Here is a 6,000-nt window from a genome sequence, read left to right as displayed (position 1 = left end):
CCAGAATTATGACCTAATTTACTGGGACAACTCAGACCATTTCGACTTGATTATTTTGAAAATTCAACTCTCAGCTCTGCCTTTTCTCTCTAAACGTAAAATGGCATTATTTTGTGATGAATAATAGATCGTTTAATCGCTCGAAACAACCCTTTAAAAAATGTCCTTTCCACTTATCAAGGAATCACCGTTCTCTTAAAAAATTCATCGTAAGTGCCTCGAAACTCTTTTGATCGCCAAATGGGAGTTAACCGCTGTAATATTAATCTCCAGTATTGAAGTCACATCTCATCTCAGCTTGAAATGAAAGTTATGGTAGGACACCTCGACGTGTACCTAAACACCGGAATATTCGTTGACGCACGTGCAGTGCCACGTGTGTACATTGTACGTTAAGGGGGTGCAGGTCTAACTCCGCGTGCAAATAGTCGCTCAAGGGTAGGTCACGGGGAAACGTGATCCCCGTGGCAAACCGCTGTTTACCGAAAAGGAGACTGGAGTCGAAGATGAGGAGGTGCGGTAGCCTGGAGGCACGAGGGATCGCATGCAAGAATGTCCGTGTATGTGTGTGTGTGTGCGTGCGCGTACATACATTCGTTGACACTAACACAACAAACATCGGTAATATGGATGGATGAGAGGAATGTTACCGCTGGTTTGTTAACTCTCAAGGGACAAACGTCTTCGAGAGTTGATCGATGCTCGCGTTAATCTATCCTCGAGTTCGAGCACCCGGCCGTTCCGGGTGGTCACCGCAGGCTTCGAACAACTTCCTGTCACGCTATCACTGTCCCTCGCAAACCTTCCTCTTTCGCTGCTAGCGTGACGTTGTGTATTTATCAACAAAACCGTGTGAAACGTTTCCTCTCGCAGGAATAAAAAGGAGAGAAGAGGGGCAGATAGATATCGCAGACATGAGAACGACGTCGGTGACATGGATCAAACAACCAATCTCGTATTTCTCTCATCGTACATCTTATCAGGGCAATCTTATTTCCTTAGCACACTCAGGATTTATCTTATCATGTACTCCGAGCCTAATGGCCTACGGGAGACTGGAAAACGATTGTATGTACACAGATGTTTAGGCCAGAGTGTGCACCCCCGAAATCTCTGCATTGCACGAGATCCCATATATCCGTGAGTGCGAATGTGTTCCGCATAGGAAAATTAATCACTGATCTCGAACTCCGGTTGCAGATTGGAGGCGAATCGCGGATTTGGTAGCTCATGGTCATTCGGCTGATGGGTCGTTTTCGGTAGGCTTTTTCATTCACAGTTTACGCGAATGGGAACTATACAGCTCGGTACACTTTGACATTAAGACACGTGCTACGTCCATTAAAGTTCTAGATTAAAGCTATGTAGACTGATGCAGACGCCGAGCAGAGAGGAAGCGAATTGTTTGTTTTTATATAAGCAAAAGACGGGAGTCCGATCCGAAATGTGAGAAGTCTTTCGAAGTTTGGCACCCTGCTCTTGAGATTCGGAAACTTGGACTACCATATCCGTTGGACTATTACTATGTCCCTGGGTATCGAATGAACAAGAGAAACGAGCGGAGAATCCTAAAGAAACAGCAGCCGAGGCGCCAGTCTGTTTGCTTTTATGAACGGGTTATGAGGAAAGGTCGTTCCAGGAAGAAGGAACGACGATGAAACACCTGCTGTTTGAGAAACAATATCTAGCAAGTGAAAATTATTTCTTTTCATTCACATCGGTTTATTGTTCTTCCAATTTTCTCTGTTATACCAACACTGATATTTGAGAATCGATTGTTTAATCATTTATTTGTTCATGCCGCTTTATTTTCTGGTGCTGTACCCGCAGTTGTTACGGTTGACGTTCATGAATAAATTTGTCGAAATCTTTTTTCAATAAACCTAAACGACCGGAAATATAAATTCAAAAGTTTCGAAACGTTCCTTTGAACCGCTTGAATCCAACGTTTTATGACGTAGTACGTGGCACCGTGGCCAGGCGACTTCACAAGACGAACTATCAGCGCCCAGAAGTGGGCTGGCTCCAACCGACGTAGAAGGTGCTCCCTGGTTATTTCTTTGACGAGGAGTTTTTTTACCGTCGCATTATGGCTACATGTATATATATATATATGAACCATTGCATCGAACATCTGTCGAAAGTCGACCGTCCAAGATGTCGTACGCGTTGGAAGTAGAATTGCTTTCGACCTTTTCTGCCTCATCTTCGATCCTCGTCAATTTTCACGTTAATCTAGCATTTTTCTTTGGGATCTCATTATAGAAGAAGCTGACAGTCTCGAGATTCAACGGCCCCTGATTCTAGGGCGGACCGCTGCTTATATTTTTAAACGAGCTGAGCGTCTGGTCGGTTCTGCTGCATCGTAGACAGCTAAAATGCTGAAGTTACTCGAGTCCAGCTGACTCTTTTTCTGAGCAACAAGGACGTCCTTGATATCCGAAAACTCCAATCATGCACTAGAGAAAAGACATATTTGAAAATACTTAAGGAAAAATCGAATCACGATTTTTATTCAAAGAACAAAGCTGAGTTCTCGATGCTGGGTCAAAGTGCTCCGAACATGTGAAAGATACTTCAGAACGATATTTAATTTTTCCTACTGCGATGACGCGATGTCCCGTGAATTTTAACAGCAGATACATAAGAATATCTCAAGGAAAATCTCACGGTATGAAAAATTTATCGCTCACTCAGTAAGATGCCTCCTCAAGAGTAGGTAAAGTATAAAAATTATATTACACGCGGTTGAGATGCACCGAAAGATACGGCGAACAGGAGCAAAAGACACAAAACACACAGGAGCGTTGAGTGGTACGCTTTTATCTTGGAGTGATATACGACTAGGCTTTGCTACACTCCGTATGGAAAGCATTATACCACGTGGCTTTAATATATGATATATAGCGTGTCGGTATTGAATGGGAAGCTATGAAGCTCTACGATTTCTTCACAATCCACGCAGAGATTTTTCTTTGTTTTTTCTACTCTCGCATATATTTGCCTTCGAATAATCCAAAACTATATTTGGTGCGGATTAGTTAACAGAATTAGACGAGTTCGGAGTGACATCGAGAAAATGACGGCATCCTGTCAGACGGTAGGGTTTCGTAACTGCAATATATATCCTCGTGTACAAAGATGACAGCATCGATCCATCTTCCGCGGTCCTATTATTAGAGATGGAAGGCTCATCGAGGCGAAATGAACAAGTATCTGCATGACCTAGAAAATATATTTCGACTTTTTTAGCCTCATTAACGAGCTTGGAATTTGCGCAATGACTTTCAACTAAATTCAGCCTTTTGACCTGGCCAGTTGCGGCAATGAGAGGTAGAGATCTAGAAAATAGTGCTGGGCTTTGGAGAGCACATCTCAAGGGTTTTGGCCAAGGGGGTCGAGGGTAGAGCGAGAGAGTTCTTCGAGGTTTTTTGGGCCTCTCGCGACGACTAACGACGTGGCAGGTCGAGTAAATCAGTAGGGAGAGTGACGATAAGTTTTTGCTCGTTACAGAGGGCAGCCGTCGGTGGGAGTTGCCTCAGTGGGAAGCTCATTACTGAGACTTTCTCCCTTCGTTTTTTTCTCCATTTCTGTGACCTTGCCCGAGCATAGCACACCGTCAGAAAGACCCTCGTTCGACCTCTGCCGTCAGTCTTGCGTTTTCGGATCTCACTCTCCTGTAACTCTCCTTATTTCCGAATCCCATCGAGGGGGTTGGAAATCACTGCGAACATTCGACTAATTTTCACGTAAAATATCGTCCGTCGTGGAAATTTATTGAATTTCATGAGCTCGAGGCTCTCCAGCTCGTGGCCGTGAATCGTTGAGACCAATTCTTCATGTCTCGATATGAAACCATCAGGAAAATGAACCTTTTTTCGTAAATCTACAAACCAATCAAGCTTCTGGTTACGACTTACTTGCAGGATTATGTGGCTCGTGGGAATGTAATAAAACGTTATTTCAGCACAAACACTAAGCGTATAGAAACTGTTGGTGGTAGCTCTCGGAGCTCGTCAGAGTTTCAGTGGAGGGTAGAGAGATGGCTCACCACTCGTAAAGGGTTGAAATTTACAGGCTAGCCTGTGTGGCTCGCCGTCTTTGGCATGGGATTTCGCCAACGGGAATGAGCGATACTCCGCGGCATATTCTCCCGCAGCGAGGCTCGTGTGTGCGTGTGCGAGGTACTCTAACGTTCGCGTCGACGCCAATTACGTCCGAAACCAGTTTCAACCAGGGCGAAAGCGTCCTTCGGTCTACCGTGCCGTTGTGTTACGCGGAAACGCGCGAGTACGAGCGTCGCGGTGCATGGTTATACTCTTGCTTCTGTCGCGCCATCGACGCCGCCATTCTCATACTCCCTCGTCCCTTTCCGAATCCCAAAAGCCATTGCGGCCAGCGTTTCCCAAACTCGTCGTTCCCGTTAATTACAACCAAAATCCTGTCTGTCACTCCCGATTGCCGTGATTTCGGGCGCTTTTTCTTTCCGCCGGTAGAAAAGAGGGAGTGACAAAGAGCGACGAGCGAGAGAGGAATGCAGAGCCCGGCTCTCTTCCAGAAACTTTGTCCCTCCTCCCTACGGGATCAGCTGCTCGATAATTAGTGGGCGTGGGACAGATCGATGAAGAATACGATATGAAACGCATGAAATATAGTTTTCCAAGTGTTTTAGGGAGGAAAAACGATAGCAGAAAAATTGGGATGTCAAAAAAGCATTTTTCTCATTTGCCGAGAGCGTCGCGGATATTTATACTGAAGTAGTTTTTCTGTAGCTTTTCAATGAAATGTACATCAGTGATATTCGTTGATAAATGTGACTAGCTTTGCTTCATAATAAATCGAAGCTTCATTTTTCTGATAATTGTCTCGTCGTCATCAACCGGCGTTGATTCGTGTACCGTTCAAATTATTTTCAAGCGAAAATGTGAGGGACAGAATGGAAGGCCGATAACTCGCAGTACTTGGCGTTAATTACGCTTAATCCTACTGACACGTTCATTCCTGAAATATTTGAAAGGGCAGTGGATTCGCGAGAGGCGAATTTGAGGAGAGTTTAGTTGGAGGTTTGGGACGTCTTGCGCTGAGATAAGGAGGTTAATAATTAAGGGTATGGGTGGCCCCGACTGTCTCTGGCTTTGGACAACGAGAGCTGGCTGTGGGCCGCTATAGGACACGAGAAGACAACGAGGACGGCGACGAGAAGACCGCCGAGCCCGGTGGCAGACCGCCAGGATTTATAATCCAGCCAGCGTCGAGATTATGCCTTTCACGTTTTCACTTTTCTCCGAGATCTCGCGGGAGATTGCTCTCGCTACGGGACCTCCGGGGGTAAACTCACCCGCCGTGAGATATCGCGTACCCGCGGTGTGAGCGAGAACAACCGTTTCGCCTTCCTATATTTTATCCTCTTTCTTTTTCACCCTCTTTTTCAATCCCTTTTTTACCTCATTTTCCGGGGTAATATATGCTTGGCTTGTATATTCGTGAGACTTTCGTTAGTCGAGGCACACGGCATTTTCGAACAATACGTCCCCCAAAACGAATCAACAATCCTCTCTAAAAGTTTGAAAAACAAAAATGTTAAAACGCGGTACCACCCCAAAAGTTGTTTTTATATTTAATATATTGAACCAATGAGATACCGTTGCCGCATCCTCTGTATCTCGTTACAGCAAAATAGAAAGCCAAAAGCTTCATGGACACACAATAAATTTAAGGGGGAATATCAGTGTTACGGACTGAAAAATGAGATATTTTTTGGGAGTTTAGTTTGAAAAAACGGCTCGATCAAATTATTTGAAATGTTGTGTATTAATTATTGAAGTGATGAAGTATACAAGGATTTTTTTTTTCATTTTCAGTGCATATTATTAAGCAGAGGAACGGTCGCAAAATGGCGTCCCAAAAGAAGACTCCCCGACGATTGACAGCACGAGTGCCACAGCAAGCATCTGAAATAAAAAATTCAAAAAATTAATTAAATTACAACAGTACAGCTAT

Source organism: Venturia canescens, chromosome 4 (genome assembly GCF_019457755.1).
Source record: "Venturia canescens isolate UGA chromosome 4, ASM1945775v1, whole genome shotgun sequence".
NCBI classification, from domain to species: Eukaryota; Metazoa; Arthropoda; class Insecta; order Hymenoptera; family Ichneumonidae; genus Venturia; species Venturia canescens.
This window is presented reverse-complemented; position numbering follows the sequence as displayed.